The sequence below is a fragment of the Lissotriton vulgaris genome, chromosome 2_1 (assembly GCF_964263255.1).
Source record: "Lissotriton vulgaris chromosome 2_1, aLisVul1.2, whole genome shotgun sequence".
NCBI classification, from domain to species: Eukaryota; Metazoa; Chordata; class Amphibia; order Caudata; family Salamandridae; genus Lissotriton; species Lissotriton vulgaris.
In genome coordinates, this window is record NC_141687.1 from 330,872,421 (window position 1) to 330,898,290 (window position 25,870).

The 25,870-nt window shown below is 48.5% G+C and overlaps 1 protein-coding gene across 2 annotated transcripts in view; it reads right to left on the minus strand.

The window, feature by feature from the left end:
* SPECC1 (sperm antigen with calponin homology and coiled-coil domains 1) overlaps positions 1–25,870 on the minus strand; it is a 1,296,450-nt gene that overhangs the window by 410,514 nt on the left and 860,066 nt on the right. The gene's annotated exons all lie outside the window — the stretch shown is intronic.

Sequence of the window (25,870 nt, forward strand, 5' to 3'; positions counted from 1 at the left end):
CTAAGCAAACAGACTGTGAAGGGTAGCAAACAGTTGGTTACAAGCGGAAGGTGGAAGGATGGGCCCAGAGCTGGGCAGGAGGCCATGGGCCATTGGGACTGGTGGAGGAGTCTGAGGAGTAGGGGGATATGCGGAAGGGGGGGAGGGGTGCAAAGTAACGGTGTTGGTAGTGTTTTTCAGGTATGCCCACGGCAAGGAGCGCCGAGAGATGGCCCCCCCGCACGCCGCCGGTTAGGCAGCGGGATCCAGTGGCGCCGGCCTTGACGCCATGTAAGGATGGTGGCGGAGTAGAGGAGTGGTTTGAGTGATCCTCTGCTGTCAGTTGGGCACTTGTGGGGGTCAATGGCTCAGGCGGGTTAGTTCCGTGTTGCAGTGGGCTTTTTCCTGGCGGACAGGCTCTGGGGACAGACGCACGATCTGGAGGACTTCTTGCTGGTGGGTCGGCCGGGTTCAGGACACTGCCGGCGGTTGCTGGGGCAGTTATGGACCTCGTGGTTTACCAGGGGGCGCCCCTGGCACCAGGGAAGATGTACGGTCCCAGTATGGTGCTGTCCTTGTTGGGATAGAGCTCGACTCCGGGCCATGGAAGCACGCCTGCCAAAGGACGAGGGGGAGGCAAGGTGGCATGGGGGGCGACAGCACGGCCCATGGGATGCTCAAAATTGGGTGCGCTGGGTGCGCCATTAGGTGAATTTTGCAGTGGGTTTTTCCTGGCGGACAAGCTCTGGGCGGTGGCGCACTATCTGGTTGACGTCTTGCTGGTGGGGCGGCCGGTTTTCGACGGGCTGCCAGAGGAACTGGACGGTTTTCCGGGCATGGCGGCTTACCTGGGTGTGCACGGGGACCAGAGAAGGCGCACGGTCCCAGTTTAAGTGCTGTCATTCTTTTGATAGAGCTCGACTCCGTGGCCAAGGAAGCACGCCTGCCGTAGGCCAAGGGGATGGCAACGTCGTCATTGGGCCTGACGCTGTACGGTTTTGACGCAGGCCGCATCATCGGGTACTGTAATAAGTCCACACACAGGCATACCAGCATTCCATACACACATCACTCATACCAACAAGTCAAGCTCACCCGCACTGGCTGAGCAGCAAGGGAGATAACTAGGAAAGGTACAATATACTAAGTACAAGCATACTACAGGTACGTTGTCGGTGGGGGGGAGGAAAGGGGGGGACGGGCTTGGGGCAGGCGTCCGGGCCATTTCCATGGTGCATGAGAGCGGACACGGGAGGAATTGCGGCGGGGGTGCAGTGGGGGCAGGGGGATAGGTGGCTTCCGCAGGAGCGGGTCTTGCGGTTCGTGTCGAAGTGAGGGACAGGGGCTTTTGGGGGGCGATTCACCGTGGCGGGGGAATCGGGACGTATGCAACGGGCGTAGGGGTGCTGCGGCACGCCCTATGGTGTATGGATGAGGACCCGAAGGTTATGGAGGCATTGCGTCGGAGTGGGGGGCGGCAACGGAGGCGGGGCGTCAAGGTCGAAGAAGGCCTCGGGCCCTGGAGGCCGGAATGTTAGCGGACAGCTGCGGGATGTGGGGGTGGGGAGTGACCATACGACGTAAGGACATTTCTCGCCTCTCACATGTGTGTCTTTTCAGGTGCAGGGGAGGGGCCGACTGCAGCGGCGCTGGAGAATTATGTTGGGGCACACTCAGTTGTACAGCAGGCGAAAAGGGGGACTGGGTCAAGCAACGGGGTCAGTGGTTGGAATCGGACGACAGGTGGCACGGTCAGCGGCAAGGAAATGGGGCATGAGCTGGCATGCGTTGTTGCAGACTTTGTGGGCAGTGAACAGGAGGGAGTGTGCCCGACATGGGCTTGGTGAAGTGCACAGGGTTAGCGTTGGGTTAAACATGTGCAGAGGGATCTGTTAGAGATACGGCGCAGGTAGGCGGGGTGTCAGGTCATTTGGTTGGAGTTTGGTCCCAGGTGGGTTGCAAGGGGGCGAGAGGCCAGCGGCCATAGATAGGACACGTAGGGCATTTTCAAGGGAGTGAAGGTTTCGGGGTTGATGGAAGGTTGAGAGGATATAGCGCCCAGAGCTGCGGCACAGGGCAGTGGATTGGTAGGGACATGGGGGTTGTCACCTGGAGTATGGATTGGAGTTAGGTGCTGCACTTGAGGGAGGCACTGGAGCGGGATATTGGGGTACAGATGGCTAAAAGGGCAGGAGGCCGGGGGGGGGGGGGGTCGAAAGCCGTTAGCATGCCTTTCGAGTGGCGGTTCTTCCTAATATATGGGGGAAGTATAGGAGATTGGTTGTTGAATTAGCGGGGGGTAGATCAAGCAGAATAAAGGATTAGCCAGGTGGAGAGGCAAATTGACGTTTCTGCTAATTGTTTACTGTTGTGGATTGGGGGAACCAGTTAGGGGAGGGGGTGGGGGGTTGTGTCAGGAAATTGCATATTTAGTGAGGTATAGTTTTGTACGGCGCAGGCCAAGGGTTTTCAATGTTTAAGGTGCACCTGCTTCCAATAAAGCGGCCTTTATCACACCAAGTTTGAGTCTCTGGTCAGTGCTTTCCCTCCCCACCCCCCCTCTCCCCCTTGGGCCCCAAGCCATGATAATGTTGAGACGGTATACCAGTGCTCTTCCGTTGAGGAATTACACAGTGATACATCGCACAATGTACATTTCGAATGAAGTGGCCTAACGCTCTGGGAAGATGCCAGCAAAGCCTGTGCTTTAGAGCAGTTTGAAAGTGGTTTGTGTGTATTTTATAATGGCTTGGGAGGGTGGCTGTGGGCTTCCTGATGCTGAAGGTGCGGTGTTTGATGCACACTACTTTTACGATGAAGAAATGGCCATGGCATCAATTGAGTGAGGTATTGATGTCTTTTGGAAGTGCACTGTCGCAGGGCTTGCCACCTTTGAAACATGTTATCCGTGTGCTTGAGGCCTCTGACCGTGATTGGTGACATGTAATAAGTTTAATTAAATGAAGAAATACGATTTCTACAGGTGGGTCAGAGATTTTAGCAGCGTTCAGTTCACTTGCAGTTGTGTTTAGGACCAAGTGTAGTCTTGCCCATGGATTGATATTTTTTTTACCGTATATCAGAATGCAGAGGGTTTTGTTTCTGATATCTTAGCTTAAGCCTATGTTTCCATGATGAGTGACATTGAGGGTGTCAATAATAGCATTGGCTGTAGATAGATCTGTAGTTACCAGGGTGCTGAGGTCTTGAGTAAAGAAGTCATGGAATGGAATGAATATAACAGCAAAAAGAGTGTGCTGGAGAAGCTAATACAAACAAAGAAAGCAGGCTGTTCTGCCCAAAGTTTGGCTAGTAAAAGAGAACATTTGGATGCCGAAATGTCCTTATATGTCTTGGACCAGGTGGCATAACACCTGCTGTAACAGTGACAGCAATGCCACTGGAAAAGCAATGTGGTTTTAGACAGTAGATTCATTTGGCCAATCCTCAGTTTGAGGAATGGCGTTCAAGGGACGGTGCCATGGTGAAGACCAGGTTGATCATACTCTGCTTGAAGTGTATTTCCTTTGGCTACGTGTTGTGTAAAGAAAATCATGTCAAAGAAATTGAAGACTGCATCCTATGTTTTCTTAGAGGGCCCCTTGATAATTACTTACAGCACAATTTATGGATGTTCAAAACACCATGAGAGCACTTTACACAGTACAGAGTACAGAGTTGCACTGCTTTAAGATGAAAGCGGATCTAGAGGACTTTCTCAGGTTGGGTAAAACCTGAGAGGTGGCATTGATTTCACCTTCCAATCTCATGTCAGTACCTCCGATTTCATGAAAATTACCAACTGATTCAAATTTTAGCTTTGGGGTTTTTAAATGCTAAAGACATAATGTACATATGCGAGTTTGTACCACAAACAAAACAGCAGTTATCAGCACTTGGGATTATAAGGATTCAGTCATATTAATTTTTGAATTCTCACTTATTATCATAAACACCCAGCTGTAGGCACTGACAACCCTGCAATTTTGACACACCAAAAGGTACCTCAATCAGAATGCCCACAGTTGATCAATCGGAGATGGTGTTAATCCTCAACTTCAGGAGGCAATGTGTCCCCGAGTTAAGGCACCTCCCAACACATCAAAAATAAAGAAATATTTTCAATTAAGCAAAAGGGTCCTCTCAATAACTGAGTTCTAGATCAGCAGAATAATTAAGAATTTTATTTCAAAATTCTAAAATAAGGCAATACAGAGTCAATGTCATAAAACTCTCAATGAAGAAGACAATACAGAGAAGGGCAAAATTCGAAAATTAGTCTTAAGTCCCAAGTGGGCAGCAAAATCAAAAGAGAAATGGACAACATCCCTTATAGCATGTTGGTCTTCTGGAAAGTCTTCTGGCTTGCTCCCAAAATTGAGCGTTTTTATATATTATTTTTGCGTATTAAACTAACAGAGCTGCTGAACCCCTGTTGTGTGATGGAAAAAGTTACATTCTTAGCAAATCAAAGCAAAATATAATTCAATGTCATGTTGCCTTAGCGCATACGCACTATACAACTACATGAATAATGATTCTACTCACTCTTTGCTAAGGTCATCCTGACATGGTAGAGCAAACAGGTTACAAGAACAGCAGCAAATTATTATGAATGTGTAGAGTACAATGAACTAGAGGTAGATCCTCAAAACAGTTGTAGTTTTGTGATTGAGCCAGGGAAGGTTCATCAAGGACAGCATGAGCAATAATAATGGAAATAAACCAGGACAGATCCATTTTACTGTGTACTGCACAAATAATGATGAAGTAATGTAGAGGGAGGGGAACAAGGGTGACAGCCATCTTGGACAAGATGGCTCCCAGGCCCTAATTGAGGCCTAGTTAATATTAATCTATAAAACATTCTTGTATACATCCTAGGAAACTCATTTAAAAGACAATAGCATTATATCAGCCTATGCATGTGTATTCAAGTGTAAAACCGCATTTTTCATGTTGTAACTATTGCACGAAAAAGGTAATTGCACACAAAAAATCCTCAACACAACCACAAAGGAATATGTACCATGGTGGCAGAAGTGTGGACACAGTTCAAAGGCCTTTAAGGGTCCTCTCTCCTCCCTCCATTAAGGTAAGATTGAACCCGTACAGTTGCACGAATAATAGGACCCTAGCAACTTCATGGGCCACTATCATTTGATATGCTTATAGAAAGATGTGGTGTAGAGCCCGGAGCTGAGAACCACCCATCTGTACCGGCTCCGCCGCTAAGGTGGAGGAGCGTCGCCACACTGCTCCACGGCAGGAAACATAAAATGATAATAACTTGTGTTATTATCATTTTATTTCCTTCTGCTGCAACAGCTTTCTGGGCAGGGCGGGGCTGCTTCAAGGACAGAGGAGGAGTGGTTTGCCCACTCCTAAGGGCACATGACTGTTTAGTCAGCCCTCTCGGGCCGCCCAAAACAGTCATACGCGCTTCCCATATTCTCTATGCAGGCTGCATTACAGCCTGCATGGCAAACATGCCCAGACCCCCATTCACTGGCTGAGCGCCGATCCACAGTGCTCAGACCAATCACAACGCAGCTTTGCAGCGTTTTGATTGGCCATTGGAAGCCTGGGAGCCGGGTGCTTCCTGTATCCTGCTGCGTGACCGGAGCAGGAACAAGCATTTACAATGCAATGGTTTCGCCTTTGTTAAAGTTAGAGCTATTGGCATTGCTCTTGACATTATTTTTATTTATGTATTTTTTAACATAAATAAATGGCATTGTCATTTACAATGTCACTAGCTTTATCTCTCGCAAATGACACACACAGAGCCCCCCCCACACACACAGCCACACAAAGCTCCCCACACACACAGCCGCACAAAGCTCCCCACACACACAGCCGCACAAAGCTCCCCACACACACAGCCACACAAAGCTCCCCACACACACAGCCACACAAAGCTCCCCACACACACAGCCACACAAACCTCCCCACACACACAGCCACACAGAGCCCTCCACACACACCCACATGGCACAAGCAGGCAACAGGGGCACACTGAGGCACAAGCAGGCAACAGGGGCACACGGACGCACAAGCAGGCAACAGGGGCACACTGAGGCACAAGCAGGCAACAGGGGCACACGGAGGCACAAGCAGGCAACAGGGGCACACGGAGGCACAAGCAGGCAACAGGGGCACAAGCAGGCAACAAGGGCACACGGAGGCACAAGCAGGCAACAGGGGCACACGGAGGCACAAGCAGGCAACAGGGGCGCACAAGCAGGCAACAGGGGCACGAAAACTGAGGCACAAGCAGGCGACAGGGGCACACGGAGGCACAAGCAGGCAACAGGGGCACACGGAGGCACAAGCAGGCAACAGGGGCGCACAAGCAGGCAACAGGGGCACGAAAACTGAGGCACAAACAGGCGACAGGGGCACACGGAGGCACAAGCAGGCAACAGGGGCACACGGAGGCACAAGCAGGCAACAGGGTCAGGAAAACAAGCACAAGCAGGCAAAAGGGTCACAAGCAGGAATTGTAATTTAGACGGGGCTGAAGTGGAGAACGGTCAGTAGGGAAGTAGTGTGGCTGGTGCAGTGGTACCAAGTGGTACCAATTATTCTGCAATTGACACTTGCTTTATTCCCACCTTTCTGTTTACAGACTACACTCCGAGCTACTGTAGTGGCAGTATCCTCTGAGCTCGTGTCGCAGAGCTGCCAGGTGGCGCAATGTATATTCAAGAGCACGTATGGGCCCCTATGTATAATATAGTCTCGGCGTGAAAGCAGCAAAATACAAAAAATATGTATGATTACAGCTTTACAGATGAACAGCAGTAAAGATGCATGATTAGAAATAGTGAGTTTAAACTACTAGTGTGAACTTTTTGGGTGTGTTCCTGCCTAATCAAATATATGAAGAATGCTACCTTTTTTTACTGGATCTGTACTATAAATGTATTAAAATGTGTTTTATTGGAATACAAATAGCTTAATTAAATCCCTCCTTCAGAAACAAAAAGAGTAGCTTTGGGTTCAAAAAGAAGGTTGTGTGCTAAAGGTCACACTGTGTGACAGAGCTTGGGTATAGTAGTCGTTTTACAAAGTGCACTTAAGCCGAAGCTGGTTTAGCATTTACTGTATTTTTGTAGGGACCTTGTATGTAGGAGACCTGTTTGTACCTTAGTAAATATGGGCCAAAGCTTTAACGACTCACTCATCGAAACAGTTTGCTAATCCTGCCACTATTTAATTAAATTCCAGAAAAAATATGTAATGCGTTTTTAAAGACCACTTGCTGATGGCAGCTGCGTCCTTTGCCATGGTGGTCCCCTGTCATGCTCCATAAATGGCACATGCCATCCAGGTTACTTTGGAGGGTGGCACAGGGGCACAGCGTGGCGATCTCTTTCACGCAGAGGGACGGTTTCAAGACCTCAACAAAGAGAGGCATTCGCCCCTCCATGCCCCCTGCCCCCTGCGGGGGGCGTGTCACAACTAGCAGGCCTGGCGTGCACCAAGCACATCTGTCACTTGTGAGGAAATAAATGGCTCTCCGTGTGGCCAATGGGCTGGCAGTGACTCAGGAGGTCAGCCAACCATGGCAGCCCACCAGCACCTGCCGCCATTTACGCGACACCCCGGCCAGCACGCACAAAGCCAGGCCGCACTCTCTGAACCCGGATCACCAAGGGGTGACCTAAGGCACACAAAACATCCCCCCCAAGGAAGGTTGGCATTTGGAACCCTCCACCCAGCCTTTGTTACAGCGTGGCCCTACACCAATGTCTGCCAAAAAACACCTGCATTACCATAATGTCTGTGCGGGTTCAATGTGCTAAATTACATTAACGCATCTCTCTCCTGCATACATACACAGAACCGTCTGCTTCAGAAACGTGTTTCTAAAACTCCCGTCAAAGTTTTATCTCTCTACTTTGGTTTCCAGTTGATTTTCCCATACTACAAACGGGCTGCGTTAAACCTCTTTACTTCAGGTGTGTATCTTGTGTACAATATGTGATCTCTTTACTCGCTCTCTGATTAACCTGTAGCAGTTAGAATCAAGGAAAGGCGAACTCCCCGTTTCATCCTTCCGAGGTCGATACCCCAACCATCATGCAAACGGGTGATAGTAACACCTGTTATGTACAGCGCCTATTGGTGGCAAAAAGTGCAACATTAAGCGCTGTAAATAATATTTCATGCTGGCTCCTACTCAGCCCCCAGGTGCCTTCCGTCAACCTCAAAAATTGAGCCCCATCAGGACCACGGATCACCTCTTTCCTAAAGATGCTTTGCACAGCTGTGCACAGGAAGGCTCAAACAACAGGCAGAATTTTTGGCTGTCTTCCTTGGAGGAGTCTTCTTTGGGGAACAGAGTAAATAAAAGACCATGGCGGGGATATTAACCTTGTCTTAAAACATAAAAAATTAGCCTGGTCTTAAAACATAGCCCGAGTCCAGTGCCCCTGGGCGCTGCCCCCAACTGCTGCTCTATGAAAGAGGACAATGCTCCTCTGCCTTCAGCCTTTGCAATGAAAGTCTGACGCGAACGTCCAAGATTCAACGTGGCAGCGCTGTTTTGCCTCAGATATAACTGGCGCCAACGGCCCCTCTGGCACGGCCCGACAGCCCCACCTGGCTGCAGCCACCTCAGTGTTTTTAATCACCAAGGGCATCAGCTGGCGATAGGTCTCAGAACGCCCGCCTGCCACGTGCACCCGTTTGTCCTTCACGAAACCTGCGCGTGCCACCTCAGTGCTGCGGCCTCCAGAGCTGCACAGGAACCCGGAAGAGAGGCCCCGCAGCGGGGACTCCTGGTGTTGATCCTGGGTGTGCTCTAAATGTGCTTCCGCCTCAAGACCGAGACACATACTAGATTGTGACATCGCACATTCACGGACCCGTGACTATTTCCCATAGTACAGCTCTACCATCCCTCAGAACTAATTATACATAAACTGCGATAGTAACTGGAAATATTGATTTATGCTAGAACGCTTCTTGAAGTTACTAAGGATATACGAACATAAAGTCGTATCTTTTCATAAAATGAATAACTCTGCTTGGACAATATTTTATTGTGAGACACAAGTGCTGCACGAATTAAGCATTAACAACCTCCCCCCCCCCCCCCCCATGACTCCTTACCTAAATGAGAACCCATCCTATACCAGCCAAAAACTCCAGGTCCCAGATTGCATGAATTAAAAAAAAAGATAAAATGCCTAAGGTTGTAAAGGTCTGCTGGCAAGGTGCAGTAAGTCCCAGGGAAGCTTGAAGGTGTCCGGAGAGGTGCAAGAAAGTCAGCGGCCACACATCCCAGGACTTCGAGGGGCAGGAGGTGGGCAGCGGAGCGGCAGCCAAGAACCCGGTGCGGATGAGGGACACGGAGCCGCGGTGCCACCGGGAGGGGAACTGAAAGTGAGTCTACAGGGGGACATCAAAAGGTTACCTGACAGCTACACTTCACTGTTAAGACTTTTGCCTGGTCTGCTACAGTGGTAAAATAACCATTGTATTTAAAGCTACTGTACAGAGAAGGTCGTCGGTTGCCTCCTTTATAGGTAGGTGCCAATAAAACGAGATCTGTGCACCGCAGTGATCGCATGGAAACCCATCTAAATACGAATGTCGCGGGGGTTATAGTCACAGCTTTAAAAGATTGGTCGACCACCAATGTCTTTCTTTATTTCCAGTAAGACGTCCGCACACTAACTGAAGTTTGGGCATCTTCAAGAAACATCGGATTAAGACCTTCAGTAGTTTCTTAAATTGCAGACAAAACATGTAAAACAACAATCATAAAAAGATATAAAATAAAAATGTTCTTTAGAAGAAAGCACTCTGTCTGAGTGGGACAGGTGGGTACACGACGCCCCCTGAACGATCGTCGCCACCCTAAATTTCATGTTTCAGATTTCCATTTATTTTTACTGAGTATGTAATAAATAGAATATTAGTCTCCAAAATATGAAATGCCCAGGGTGTGTACAGGGAGGACTAAAAACAGTGGAAGCTGAGCCATTGCTAGTTACCTGATGACGTTTGTGACAGACTTACGGTAGGAGGTGGGGCGAGCTAAGAGTCTGGGACTCCAGACATTCACGGTGTCATTACAAACACTGTCTAAAACTGCTCCCATGTATCGAAGTTCTGAGGTTCCCTACACCTTAAATATGGGGCTCCAGCACAGAATGCATATCGTGTGCGCATCGTATTTGATTATTGGGTAATAAATGTATTTCCAATTAAAAACAAGTGCCTGGCCCGTAAAATGTGTCTCGGGAGTGAACAGACCCAATGGGCGCAGGTAGCCGGGTGTGGGATGATGGACATGGCGGGTAAAGGTAGTCGGGCTTACCGAAACGTTATCGCGCCCACACCTGCTGCCGTGGATGGGGCGAGAGACTGCTAGCGCTGTTATCCAGGGTGGGGAGTTGTCATACGCATGTGTATGAACGCACCTGTTGCTCTGGTGGTCCTCACAGTGCACATGGTGGAGGGAGAAGGCTTGAGTCATTTTTCTTAGTGGTATCTCTTAGTGGTTATCACTTGTGTAGTGGGTAGGTGTTGAGCTTAGTTGGTTATCTTAGGTAGGAGCTACATACATATTTACCGGAGGCGATTTGACCTGATGTGCATATGCTGACTAATGCTTTTGAGTATCTTATTGTCTTCTGGGGGGCAAGGGCGTGATATATTGTTCAGTGGGCATCTGGTGCTCACAGTGATAAGTGGGTGGAGGAGGTTGTCTGTTGTAAGGGGGTGTCTTGGGTAACGGGAAGCGAACGTGTATGAACTAGATACTGATTTTGGTGCTACGTGGGACGGGTGACCGGCTGGCTCGCAGCCGCTCAGCGTAGTGGCACTGCGAGGGTCATTCTTTGTTTTTCTCTTGACCACGACACCTGCGCGCTTCGGTGGTACGTGCATTTTCCACAACATCCAGACTACCCGTTTTGTGATCTGAACGCGGAAATGAGAAACGGGGAGCCGACGAGGAGCAGCAGCAGCCAGGTTTGGACTGTCACCTGTGCGTGGGAAGCGGGCCCCGCCCCCTGGACTCGCGGCAGGTTGAACGAGAGAGGTTGGCGCTTTGCGCTGACGAACAAGTCCTCCTTGGTCTGCCTCCCGCGGGTGCACACAGGACACCAGCAAAGGCGTCATCAATGGTGGCAGTGCCAGTCTCCTGAGCCCATTGCTGAACCTTCGGTGCAAGCGAGGAGCATGGTGGTTTTGAGTGTCCCATGGGTGGGTATCTGAGAGGTCTACTTAATAAGCGGGAGTTCCTGTATTCTCCTCCCATATGCTTATATCGTCTTCCCCACGCCCCCACAGCTAATCCGGGTCTCCTTGGAGAGCATCACACCCTTGGTGTCGCAGTATTTATTGTATTAGTTACGTGATGCGAGCTTCCCCATTCCACAAGAGTCATCCCCCCTAGGCACCCCCGCAGTCGCTGTTCAGTCAAAGAGGAGGGGGCGCGTGGGAAAAGAGGAGGGATCCCTCTTTCCCTAGCTGTGTGGCGCAGCAAACTTTGTCTATGGGTGATTGGCAGGATGTTCGTCCAATCAGAAGACAGAGCCGTATCCCGCTGAGCAGAACGGAGGAGAGAGGAACAGGGCTAGAAGCCTGGAGAAGTTTTAGGCTTGCCCAGTCACGTGCTGCTCCTCGGGCTTTATCTAGCCGGCTTGAGAGCAACTGTCAAAGGCAGAATCACGCTGCTTCGCTAGGATAACGCCCCGTGTCCGCCACACACGGAAGGCAGGCAGCAGCCCAGAGCAGGTGCTTGAGACTGGTTACGAGGCCCACACCCGTCCTGCGGAATCCTCCTTTATACTGATAAATTCATCTTGATTCGCTCTTACGAGCTCGCATGCTTTATTAGTACCGCATGGAGAGTGCCACCCGTTAACACTCGTTCGTATCCCAGTTTCCCGTGATAGTATACAACCGAGTACAGGGCTTAATCGTTCTAAGGTGTCATATACAGCCTAAAACTGAAACTATTATTCGAGAGGCCGCGCGCTGAGATTTCTCAGGTCTAAAACGTTTCTCAGGTCTGATTAGGACCTACGGGGTCCTGCTATGCACTTTGCCGCGCTTCGCGGTGCCTTGGACGGGTGAAATCCCGACTCCCTGCCAAGTCTCACGCTTCCCGCGTGAGACGCGATCGGCCCGGTCGGGTCTTGTAGAGCGGATGGCCCCCCTGGTCTACAGGACCCACTCGGGGGGGAACCACCGACCTCAGGGCTATCCAGGGGGAGGGAAGGCCCAAGGACCCAGCGCCGCCTCAGTCACGCGGGCGGGGGCTTCGTTTGCAGCCTGCTGGACCCGACCGCTAAAGGATTCCAGCGGGAGGGGCTGGAGCGCTCTCGCAGCGCGGAGCTGCAGGCAGGCAGAGAGACACAGAGCGGTGCGAGTCAGCGGGAAGGGGCGGCTCGCACCGCGGGGGATATCAACAATACCTTGGCACTTGCAGGCAGGCTGGCAACCCCAAAACCAAGGGGGGAAACAAACGTTGCGGGCCCCGAGCCCGATGATAGTCTCGGTGGCGGCTTTTCTCCGGGGACAGATGCGACACGGGGCAGGAGAGACGTAGAAGTGCCGGCAATGCCGGACCAGACACGGGGGCGTTCCCGGCGTCGCGTGACGTCGGCAAAAGCCAAAGAATGTCGGGAACGCCCCCGTGTCTGGTCCGGCATTGACGGACAGGCCCCTCGTCCAATGGCAAGGCTCCGTTTACGGAGCCAGCCAATCAAGGACGAGGGCCGAACAAAAGCCACACTACAGTTCTCAACAGGATTTCGCCTGCGCGGAAAAGCTGCGCAGAGCGCAGCTTCCGCTAGGCGAAACCTAAAAAGGGGGCGCAGAAGAGGCGTCAGCCAGCCGGCCGTCACAGGTTAAAAAAAAAAAGTTACGTTTTTTATCAACCCCTCTACTACGATGCCCCCGCTCCACCACCAGAGTCCCGTAGCAGCCGCTACTGATCTATGGAAGACAAAGACAACAGACTTGGATCACTAAAGGGCCCGTCTGCTGAAGGACGTATCTATAGGTTTCAGAAGACATTCAGACATCACCAAATAAAGAGACCCTCCAGAACCCTCACTTTGGGGCAGTGTGACCCTGCCTCGCTCTAAACTACTGTCCGAAGCACAGCTGGCCATTAGAACAAGTTGCTCTCTGCTCCATGGAGGACACCATCACCAATATACCGGCTCCATGCGATGGAAATAGGTGGTGGGCGGATGAAAGTTTTCAAATCTCAACATTTTTCCGCACTACCGTAACAAAGGCCCTGAACCGCATCTACTAATCACTAAAACCCAGCATGATACTGCCACTCAGAATAAAATGCTATGTTACTGGCAAGGGAATAACTAGTGCGCCACTGGAGTGCCAAGGACCCGTGTATGCGGAAAAATCTCTTGAGCGAGCGCGCGCGGACGCCGGTCTCTGGCTAACGCGCAGAGGCCCTGTGAGGCGCTAAACAGCTCTGCTCATTGTCGCTTTTACCACAAAGTGCAGCCATGGGGAGCGCTAATGCAGGAAGCAGCGTGAGCGCAGAGGGGCTTTTTGTAAACTCCCCTCACAGGTTAACAACTTGATGAGGCCTGCGGGTTTCTACTGAGTGCTGCAAAGCACTCGAGGGACATCATCATGGTCACGTGCATTCTGAGCAAGCGGGATTATTACCTGGCCAGCCATGTATGAAATAAAAATGCTCACATCTCCAAGAATGTACCCTCAACTGCAAGCACTCCGTTCCCTGATACCCTGCATGTGGCCAGATTCTTATATCGATCAGCATTTTTGTCTATTTTAATCAAACACAAGAGAGATGCTTGTAATGCACACACCGTGAACTCATGTATTTCAAAGTGTTCTCAAATGCAATAAGGACATAGGAAGCTTGCTGAAATAAAATAATTGCCTAAGATCACACAGTTTGGTCAAGCGGGGAAGATGGGAAAATTCCCAGGTTTTCTGATTTCGTTCACATTGTACCATTCAGCACCGTGCTTAGCAAGCAGATGCCACATTAAAGCTTGGCTTGTTCAGGCCTCGAGGGACCTCCAGCTGAGCCACAGCCTGGCTCAAGCCTGGCCCTCCTGTACTCGGACTGTGACCACAGGCAGCAGTGGAGTCAACCGCCCAAAACTCTAGTTCACTCAAACATTCAATGCATGACCACACAAGCCACAAACGTGAATGACATACACTTGGGATGTTAGTGCTAGGACCAGAGTTTGCAGATAGTAGCGAAACTTTACTCAATTAGGCTTCCACTCCAGTGATAAAAAGTTCTGTCTACAACTACAGATTCACAAAACATGGATACTGCGAGTACCCCGCTACAACCTAAACTCACAACAGGGACAGAAGTCTGGTGGCCACAAATGAGGGCACGCCTGGCGCGCCCCTCTAAGTCACAGGATAGGTCCAGGACCTCACTCTAAGTCAAGGGACCAGTCTCGGCCTTCGCACACACACTAGATTAGCATGGACTGGGGTCAAAATCAAAAAACAGGTTACCCGAGACTCATATTTGGACACCCGGGACAATGAAACAAAATTGCACACCATTTAAGGAACACTCCTGTTTCAACACATCTATCCACATGTGTCTCTAGTCTATTCAGAAATGAACGGCTTTAACACACCCCCATCTTCTCCCTGTGGATGTTCCATTATCATGTCTGAGTCTGCTGGGAATACACAGCTGTAAGTATTCACTTTCTTGCATTGTGAATGCACAGGGAGTGGTATTCCTCTCTTTGTCCTTCGGTCTAAGTACTTCACCTCCTCACTGTAGTCCTTTTGCCTCTCCCTAGTCTCCATGGCGACTGATGGGGAGGGTGATTTCACAAGCGATTTGATAGCATTTCTTAGCGCAAGGAGATGTTATCCTAATTAAGCGCATAAAGGCCTAGCACAGACCATTCAAGCCACAAGATACTCAGCGCCGGGCGAAAAGGACAATGAGTGCAGCCTGGCTTACTCTGAGTGAAAGGTGCCAGGGCAATTTTACGAATTATAATAACATCTTGCTTTTAATCTAATGTTGCCCACCACAGACATTCTCTTTCATAATGCTAAATAACAGGCGGGACTTCTACCTATCTCTAAGTGACAAAATTTATCAAACTCAGAAGGATGAAGGGATAAGTCAGCCCTGCCGGGATTCAAACCTGCGACCTACAGTTTGCACACAGGCCCAATGCTGTTGCTCTCTGGATGATATTGCCACTTGCCAGACAAAGTGCTTGCAATGTTCTTTCTTGAGAGGCATCTTGTGGGAATTTCAGTGGAGCAGTAACCTAGCCTTTGTTTTCCCATTTCCAGGAATACTTACACATTATCCATTTAATCCTTCCCTTGTTAAAGCTCTCAAAATGGGTGGAGCATGACCCAATATGTGAGCTTTTCCATCATTTGTGCATGGCATGCATGCCCAACTTAAGAAAATATGGTAGCATGCACTACCGGGCAAGCATCGGCTCTTGTCTCTGTGCACCATCTTGGTGCATTACCACCAATGTTTTGAAGTATCCTTACTGACAAAGCTAATTCCATAAAGGGCCTGGATACTTCTGCTGCTCCGCCTCCTACTAGTAATACTCATACTTGATTTATACAACACCTATATCTCTTAAGTGAGACATTCAATGAGAATGAGCTAATCGGGTGCCAAAGTAGAATCCCTTTTCATAAACGGGGTGGGCACGAGTAGAAGGCTAGCTGCCGTGAGAGCATCATGTTTCTTTCACGGATTCCATTAAACACCCAATACATTCTACAGGAAACCACAACCGTGGTAACTTAGAAATGGAAGGGTGTCCAAGAACATGGCAGCCAGTGAGCGCCAACCAAGGCCACCAGAGTAAACATTGACACTAGGTAGACAAAAGTCAGATGTCCTGTCTCCTGCCACATTTAAGAAGCATGGTGGGAGAACACAGGTCCCTAGAAAACATACTATTATTACCGTTCAAGAAACTAGTGTAAAGGATGGAAACTAAAATTGGCAAATGACACTCCGGCAGCAACCAACAAAATACCCTTAAGGCCTTATTACAATTACACTGCAGTAATAACCGCAATTGGTAAAGACAGATACTGCAAAAGTGCATTCCATCATTCTAAGATCTGCACTTGTACCACGACCCAGATTTGCAATGAAATCATGCGCAACAAATAAACTTGTTGCGCTGCATCCACTAAGTAGTGGCGCTGTTCGGCTTTCTCCTTGTTGTGAGACAGTTCAGACACCCATGCATCATAGTTCAATGGTGTCTGCATTACGGTAATCAGTGCTTAATCTGTAAAAATATAATTGCCAGGGCCTTCTTCAGGAAGCCACTTCCTCTTGCTCCGTCCATTGCTGCTGTCAGCGCTGTCAATTACAGTAACACCACAACTGCTACCCATCAAACTCCTATAAGTGTGACAATTCTGACTACTCCAAGCCCCCCAAGCTATAGAATGGCTTTAGCAGCAGGTATTAGTCATTACAGCTGTTATTATGCTCATCCCTAAATGAGACAACCAGCGCCACCATGTGGCAGACTGTCCTAAGTGCCAGTGCTGAACACCAGAAACCACCAGCTCAAATTAAGCGTTTTTGTGCAGGAAGTGGTCCCCTCCTACACAGAAATCTATGCTTTAAGACATTTCCCTCTCAGTATGTGTGCTTTAGAATGCATCATACATGCACAGAGGGAAAAACTAGGAGAAATGACAAAAATTCTCTTTGTTACGCCTGTCTCAGGGAAGAGCAGGATTTTGGTGCAAATCCCTACCTAATGCTACTGCACCACCCATTAACCCCCCTTCATGCAAAGTAACACAAGGCAGCACATTGCACAGATTTGTGGTACTTTTGGTTTTCACTCCAACGCAAATTTGCGATTTTCATTGGACTGTAAATACAAGCACAACACTTTGAGTTAGGTTTGCATGATTACAGTACCTGATGCAAAGTCTTCGTAACTCTGAGCCCAAGACTGGAATAAGAGTTTAGTGAGGTCGGTCTTTGGTAATCTAAACGTAGAAAGCTACTGACATAGTCCAGAAGCCCGATCACAGCACAGCCTCCCACACTTAGCTTGATTGTATTTTCAAAAGGCCAGCGAGTAAACAACTAATTTTGGAAATTCCATTTGATATTAAAAATGGAGAGTTTACAAAGAGATATGTATGCATAGCAGCAAATTGACAACCTCTCACCATCTAAGTTGTCATGGCAGACCTGGGACAGAAAAAAGGCCTCTACACTGAAATTAAAAGTTGCCCCATTAACAAATCAAATAGCTAAAAAAGTTTAATCAGGGCAGTTTTTGAGCAGCTTTCAACTACTTGTACAGATACGCTGCATAGGAGTTTTTACAGGGCAATCGAGACTACACGCATTGCTGAAGGCAAAATTTGTGGTAAAAAGGGAAATCAACAGTAAAACAGATGGCACACCAGACATCCAAAAAGGCCAACACCTGGCAAAAAACACAGCCCTTGCACTGACCTGTTAGACCACCTCTTCTGGCACTGCCAGATTGACCTCTAAGCCAGTCTGACCTTGTCAGTTGCTTCTATAAGTCCACACGACGTTAGCAAGGGCTGAGAGTGAGATCTGGTTTGCTTTGACTTGCCTTTGACAGTAGCCTTCAGTTATACATGAACACCCAACAAAACATACCAGCCTCACTGCACCATTAGCTATGGTACCTAAAGGTCCGAATAGGACAGAGAGCGAAACAACGTGGTTGGTAAAGGTAATTTTTTACGTCCATCGTATGGCAAGAAACGTAGCGTAGACGTAATGTGCAAGGTTGGAGTGGGAGGTAAATGCAGCCCTGGAAAAGTTTACCGGATTTTCTTAAAGGAGAAAGTAGAAAAGCTATAAGTTCTGGGAAGACTTTGGAAGCAGTTCCACCAGTTGGAGTGCTTCCTGGTGTGATTTTATACCTCGAGTCGCTGTGCTGGTTATAAAATTGAGGATTTTGCAACTTAATGGACACAATGGCTCCCACCAAGAATGTATGGACCTTCCTAGCTAGGTTTGCGTTGTATAAATGAACACAAACACGCAATGGACTTTAGGCATGGATGTGCCGTACGCCACGTACAGTCTGTGAGGCTGCGCCCTGCTAAAGTCCGCGCATCCACCCCCTGGGGACGTGAGGGACAAAGCAAGCCATCATTCTGAAGGCGGTGACGTCACCCATGCGCGACCCGTCGCCCTCTGGTCCCGCTGCCATTTCTTCCACTCCGACTCGGGGTGAATGGACGGAAGCCTTTGATGAGACGCATCTGCCAGGGGAGCTCTCGGCAGGGAGGATTTATGATGTTGTTTTTACTGTACGGAAGGATGAGAGGAGTTCATGGTGTTCGTTACCAAGTCCACACGTACCTCCCAGGAGACCGTATATTTTATATGTATATATGTTTATAACGCAAGGACCCCTTGAAGCAAAACACATGATGAACTTTAGGATAGAGGCTGTTATTATTTTTATTAATATTGTCTTTTAAACTTTATTTATCATTTTGTCACATAGGAAACATCTCAGTAATCAAATTACACAGTTTCACATGGTATGAAAAATACAAAGTAGCGGTGTCTGTACAGTTTCAGAAATCTGCAGGTGTACATTAAAACAGGAACAAAATATGATTACTATACAATGGTTGCCCTGTTCAATGATCCATAGTCCATATTTGCACAAGACATGTATCAGCTTGACATGTTATATGAGGTTTGCAGTCAGGACCTGTCACAATGTGAGTGTAAATTCAGAGATGGCAGCACTCCGTTACATCTAGCAAGTAGCATGTCAGTAGTACAGTGAGTGGAGGGGTCTTCAACCCACCCCAGTTGGCACTATACCTTGGTCTAGTTGTGTGGTCGTGTCGTTTTGTCATGATGTAAGATACGTTTTCAGCGGACCCCAAATGGAGGAAGAGGGAACAGTCGTGGAGTACATATTGCTGCATGTGTTACAAAGAACCAAACTTCTCAGCCAGCTCTGTACCATAGGGACTGTCTTACGGGCCCCAATGCTTTGCCACCTCCCTCTTGGCTAGCAATAAACTGAGGGGGACAAACTTCCGGATCTTTTTGGGAAAGTTGACCACGTAGCCTAAGAGCGCAATCTCAGGGACAGGGTCAAGAGGTATGTGGATAATGACGCCCAGGTCCTTATGAACTGTCTTCCAGTACGGATGCAACAAGGGCAAGTCCATGCTAAGTGCGCAAAGTCAGCGTGAGGAGATCCGCATTTGCGGCAACTAAGGTGTCTTGACGGGTCTAGTTTGTGTACTTTGGCCGGGGTGCTGTAAACCCTGCGTAGGAACTTAAAATTAAGCAGTTTATGTCTGCTGTTTAGGGCGATGTCTTTGGTGAGAGCGCAGAAAGCGGTCCATTGGTCGTCCTTGATCGGTCGCCCAAGTCCTCCTCCGAATCCCTTCTTATCTTTTTGTCATCTACAGGAACGAGCCTCGCACAGGCTTTGTAAAGTTTGGAAATGAGGTGGGTACCAAGTTCACGCTCGATGACCAGAGACAAGGGGCCGAACGAGTCGGGTTCTATGGAAAAACAGGGTATTGTGGCACGCAGCGCTGAGTGGACTCGCCGGAGCAGAAACCGGTCCATGAATGTGGCGTCAGGGAAGCGGATGTCGTCACTTCCCATAAAGGCATGGCCATCTGGGAACAAGTCCCAAGCCTTCGTGATCTCAAATTTGGTTAAAGTGTGCTGTACAATCTTCTCGCCTGTAAGTGGTAGCCAGCGAGCATTGGGGAGTGGTAGGGCCGAGGAATATAAAAAGACAGTGCGTGTAATTCGCCGTAGCTTCTCCCAAGCCCAACTGGTTGTAGAAACTGTTTGTTTATCGTTAGGGTCTCTAGGGAGACCTTTGGGGAGGACGGCGGACAGCCGCTCCAGGAGGACAAGGTCAGCTTCTGGGCGAAGGTATGGAATTCTGGCATCTGGGCTGTACCAAGCGGGGCGTAACTGCACTGTACTACTAAATAATATAAATGGAAATCAGGAACTCCATATCCACCTCGGTCATAGGGGAGGGTTAGTACTTGCCAGCACACCTGGGCCTGTGTATTTCCCCATACTAAGCGTATCAAGTGGGATCTGAGTGTCGCCAAGAAACTGTTTGGAAGGGGGATGGGGATATTGTTAAAGAGGTATAGGAATTTGGGTAAAACAACCATCTTGATTATGGCTACTCAACATGCTATGGATAACAGCATTTTCAGCCATTTGTCTATTTGTGTCTCCAGTGAGGAGATCGCTTGGCCGTAATTGAGGCGCACTATCATTTCCGTGCGTAGGTGTATATGTATGCCCACATATTTAGTGGAATCAGCACACCATTCTAGTGGAAACTCTGGCTCCCAGGGGGCAGTGCTGTGCATGAGGGAAAAGATGAGACTTGTGCCAATTGATGCCAAGGCCAGAATGCTGGCCGAAGCATAGTATCTCACGTATGAGTGGATCTAAGTTGGTACGTGACTTGCGGACATACAGGATAGTGTCGTTGGCGTATAAGGAGACAAGGAGGGGGCCTGTATGGAATTGTAAGCCTCTCTGCAAGTGTTTTTCTTGAAAGTGCCTGATTAAAAACATCTATCCTATCAATATGGGCAAAAATTGTTAACGCCTCCCTAAGTCAAGATGACATTCCGGACTGCCTTAAAATAGGGCTGGTCACACCTATGCCAAAGAAAGCTGACGCCACTCCATCTGATCTAAACAACTACCGTCCTATAACCAACATCCCGACTTTAGCGAAACTATTGGAGAAATGTGTACAAATTCAATTATGCAACCACATTGAGAATTACAACCTCTTAGTTAGTCACCAATCGGGCTTCCGCCAAGGACACAGCACAGAATCTGCACTTACACACATTATGGATGACATACTAAAAATGCTTGACCGCAATGAATTATGCCTATTGATACTTCTTGATCCGTTCTCCGCCTTCGATACGGTCAAGCATGACAACCTTCTGTCCCTATTGGAACGAAGGAAGGGCCTCTCGGGCACAGTGTTGCAATGGTTCTCCTCCTTCCTGAATAACAGAACTCAAAGAATCAAGATGAAGAATTCACTCTTGCAACCCTCTGTGGTCACCCTTGGTGTTCCTCAGGGTTCTGCCCTATCACCCATTCTTTTCAACCTCCTAAAGGAGCCTTTGGCGAACGCACTGAAATCAGCGAACATTCTATATCACCTGTACGCGGATGACACCCAGCTGTATCTGAAAATCACCCTGCCAGAAGTCTTCATTTCCCTCAACACTATTTTACTGAACATGCAAAGCTGGCTCACTAACAACCACCTCATGCTGAATGCCAAAACAACGGAATTAATTCTCATCTCACCACCGAGCCACACACCAAAGCTAGACCTATGGTTAAAACACCTAACCTCCTTTGACTGTGTCCCCCTAATCATTGACTCTGGAAAATCCCTAGGAATCACCATAGACAAACATCTGAATATGCAGTCGCACATCTCTGTTGCCTCCAAGGGAGCTAATCACAAGTTGAGTATATTAAGGAAGCTCTAACCCTTCCTCCCTCAAACAGATCTAAAAATGGCAGTACAAGCTCTAGTGCTACCAAGATTAGACTTCGGAAGCACCACCCTCTGTGGTCTAACTAAATACAAGCTGGCTCCGCCGAGAGCAGCATTAAATGCTGCGACTAGGCTGGTATCAGGGAGCAAAAGAAATAGTCACATCTCTCTAACCCTGAAAGCTTTGAACTGGTTGCCTTATGAGGCAAGAATACACCTTAAAGTGGCCTGCATGACACACAAAGCAATTCACAACAATACACCCAGTTACTTGGCTCTAAAGCTGGAAAGGTCTGGAGGCTGCAGACAACTACGAAGTGCGAGCACTTTCCTTCTGAAACCTCAATCCTTCCATAAGAAGAGAACTGGTTGTAGAGCTTTCTCAGGGATTGAACCAAAGATTTGGAACTCCTTACCTCCATTAGTGCGTGGAATCACTTCCTTTACCGCTTTCAAAAAAGAAGTAAAAATACTACTAATGAACACATTCATGCCCTAAGTTCTAATTCTAGGATGTCACGAGTCATCCTTGAGATCCGAATACCACTGCCTATAGCAGGTGGACTGGTTAAGACTATTTTATGTAAGACTAATTATCACAGTCCTTATTGCTCAATCACTGTATGTAGTGTAAAGTTTAGCTGGCTGCGGGTTCCCTCTTGGTTATCTATATATTTTATATCCATTGTGAATCGATCGAGGTTATAAATTGAATGTTTGCTAGCACAATCACCTAATGTTCGTTAACTGTTTATTGTACAACGTCCTACAGATTCACGATCCTCTATGTTTGTTATTCATATTTTTTAAATATTTCTTTTGTAGGAATTGACACATTTGAATGCCTGTGTATACCACCTCAACCATTTTTATTCTTATGCTGTAAAGCGCTTTTTTTATTCTTATACTGTAAAGCGCTCTGATACCCTTGTGGGTCGCATTCGAGCTATATAAAACTTTACAAATAAATAAATAAATAAATAAAGGGATCCATAGCAAGGATGAAAAGCAAGGGCGAGAGTGGGCAGCCTTGTCTTGTGCCCCGTGAAAGTGAGAAGGGTTACAAGAGTATACTGTTTAACCGTAGGCGAGCAATTGGGAGGCGGTAAAGTAGTGCTGTCGTGGGCATGAAGCTCATCGGCATTCCCATGCGGTGCATGATTGACATGAAAAAGGGCCACTCTAACGAATCAAAAGCCTTTTCCGGGTCAAGCAAAAATGCGGCCGCCGGTGTGTCCGGGTTGATCCTGTGCAGTACTGAACAAAGTGTTCTGAGGTTGACTGAGATAGAGCAGTGGGGGATAAAGCCAGATTGTGCAGGGTAGATAACAAATTCCATTAATTGAGACAGGCGCCCAGCAAGAATTTTGGCGAGAATCTTATAGTCTAAGTTTAATAAAGACAAAGGCCTATATGAGGCTTAGAGCTGCGGGTCTTTTCCAGGTTTTGGGAGAAGGATAATGACTGCTTCCTGAATGGTAGGCGGTAAAATCTGCCTCTCTAGCGCCTCTGCATATACTTCTATTAGTTGTGGTGCTAGCAAGTCCCTAAAGTCCTTGTAAAAGTCGTCAGAGAATCCATCCAGCCCCGTGGAGGACCACAGGGAGTCAATGGCCACCAAAATCAGTTTCAGAGATGGGTTCAGCTAGGAAATCCTGCATACCTTTCTCAAGAAAGACCAATGCTATCTTGGATAATTAGGATTCCAGGGCAGCGTGGTCAGTCCCTATTCTGGAGGTGTACAATGTTTTATAATATGACAAAAATGCATCCCTAATCTCGGTAGTGCCTGAAAGTGACTAGCCCATAGGCATCCGTAGCTCAGTGATGTAGGCTTTACTATATGGGGGTCTGAACAGTTGCGCCAAAACCCTACCCGGCCTCTCACACTCCCCGTACTGTTTTGCAGTGTGATATTTGCCCATGTAGAGAATCTCCCGGTCGGCCGTTTCTCTGTATTCCGCGAGAAGGCCCAACCGGGCCTGATCAGTGTCAGGGTAGTGTACCTGGGCTAAAGTAGCGTCTAAGTCAGCAAAGTAGCGTTCCAGCTTTGGGCAACGTGGTGCGCAAGTCGCGGAGGACCCCGGCCTTTTTAGGAATACAGACCCTCCATATGTACGCCTTGAAACCCTCCCATAGAACAGCCACAGACTCAACAGAGCCAGTATTTATAGTAAAGTATTTTTCAATCGCCTTGCGAATTTCATGTTGAAACAGGTCATCTTCTAATGCATGGTTCAAGAAGCGCCATTGCCTTTCAAAACCCTCTATGCGGAGTACCTTTAGCTTAAGTATATCGGGGAGTGTTTCGAATATGTACACGGGAGGGTCTGAATCGCATGGCTCCAAGTGGATATGTTAGGAGATATTAGCCAATAGTCAATTCTGGTTGAGGTATTGTGAAACCCTGAGTAATGAGTGTATGCAGCGAGGGAAAGGATACAGGAGCAATAAACTTCTAATAGGGACAGTTGTTCGCATAAGAACTGTAATGCTCGTCGTGCCCTGGGCTTGGAGTCTGGGGCAATTGATGTGCTATCAAGGACCAAGTCGAGAATAATGTTAAAGTCCCTTTCCATTACAATAGCTGTCTGCCCAGTTTTAAAAGCTGAGCAAGTAGAGAGTGGAAAAAGTCAGGGGAGTCAGTATTTGGGCCATAGACGCACACTAAGCTCACCTCGTGTCCCATCAATGCCTCAACAACAATGGTGTATCTGCCCTCTCTGTTACGCACAATCTTGCTGGGGCTAAAAGGGATCTGTTTATGTATAAATATAGCAGTGCCCCTTGAGTAGTTACTGTAGTTGGTAAAATACCTATGAGTTCCCCAGCTAGCGGCGAAGAGGGAAGGGTCAGAAGCGGGAGATAGTGGAGGACATGGCGTTTCTTGCAATTGTCATTGAGGCCACGGACATTCCACGACATCAGTGATAGGACTGACGGTCCACTAACATTACCTAGGAGGGCCATGGAGGGGACAGAAAAAGGACACCAAAAACAGCAACATTTCAATAAGAATTGTGATTGTGATCAAACATGTGAGAAACTGAGTGCATCTTATCAATTTCAATCGCCCCGACCGCCCAACCTTATCACCCAACAAGTAAGGCAAAACCAACATTGTCCAATAGACAAGAAGTACCAATCGTGATAAAAAAAAGAATGTGAATAACCCTGCAGCGATACTTCCAGGAACAAAAAGGAGAAACTATGGTATCCACCAATGAGGGGGAGGCAACGCCGCATCAGCTAACCAGCAATATGGAACGGTGAATGTAATGAAGAATTTTTTTAAAACATTTTTTTTATTGCACATATAGGTAGTTTCAGGTTACACAGCTTCTGGCCTACAACCCCCCCGGGCCGGCCGCGTCACAGGTATTACAGTCAACTCCACCTCATACAGTACACAGCCTGGTTGCCGACAACCCGGGGGTCCGGCGGCGCAGTGTGGGTTTCGTGTTTTCATTATCTAGTATTGATCAGAAGTGCCGGCGACCTCCAATATTCATGTGCGTTTTTAACTTTTTCTCCCCCTAAAACAACCCTGTAACTCCCTCATTGAACTACCCCCCTACCCTCGCCCATTGCCTCACAACAGTTCCCTGCTCCGTACCCCATTGCCCGTGTCCTCCCATACCCGTCTCGCCCCCAAACCCCGTATCTGATGGTATCTGTGAGGTCAATTGTAGAAGGGCCCGATGGAGATTCCGGCCCTCCTCTAAACTTTAGTGTGACATCTAGAGGCGTCTCCGTGTGGTGTGTGGTCCCCTTAGTGAACCCCCCGCTGGTATACCTCGCACCCCGTCTGTCCCCGCTGCCCCCTTGTCCCTTCCCCTGCTGGCTCACCCTGACTCGCTCCCGCAACACCTCGCTCGCGCCAGGTCGCTAGGCCACTTCATACATAGGGTCTGCCGCCAACCCGTGTGGACCGCTGTCCGTAGAACTTGCGTCTTCAGCCTGCTGCCCCTGCAGGTAGGTTTTGTAGAGGGCCCAGAAGTTTTTCGGGTGGCTTTTTGGAGGTAACAGTTCACTGTATGTCTCCGTCTGTGTGCTACAGTACAGCATGTCCCGGGCCAATCTGGCCTTAGTCGGTAGAGGGCCTCGCATCCAGCACTGGGCGACTACTCTCCTGGCCATTAGCATCCCCATGTCTGCGAGTCTACATATCGCCCCCGAGAGCCCCCTTGAGTTACCTATGAGTGCTAACCCCGGGTCGATGTCCAAGTCCACCTCCAGTATTTTGCTCATCTCGGTGAATATATCTCGCCAGAACCTCTGTATGCCCGGCCATTCCCACGACAGGTGCAGGAAGT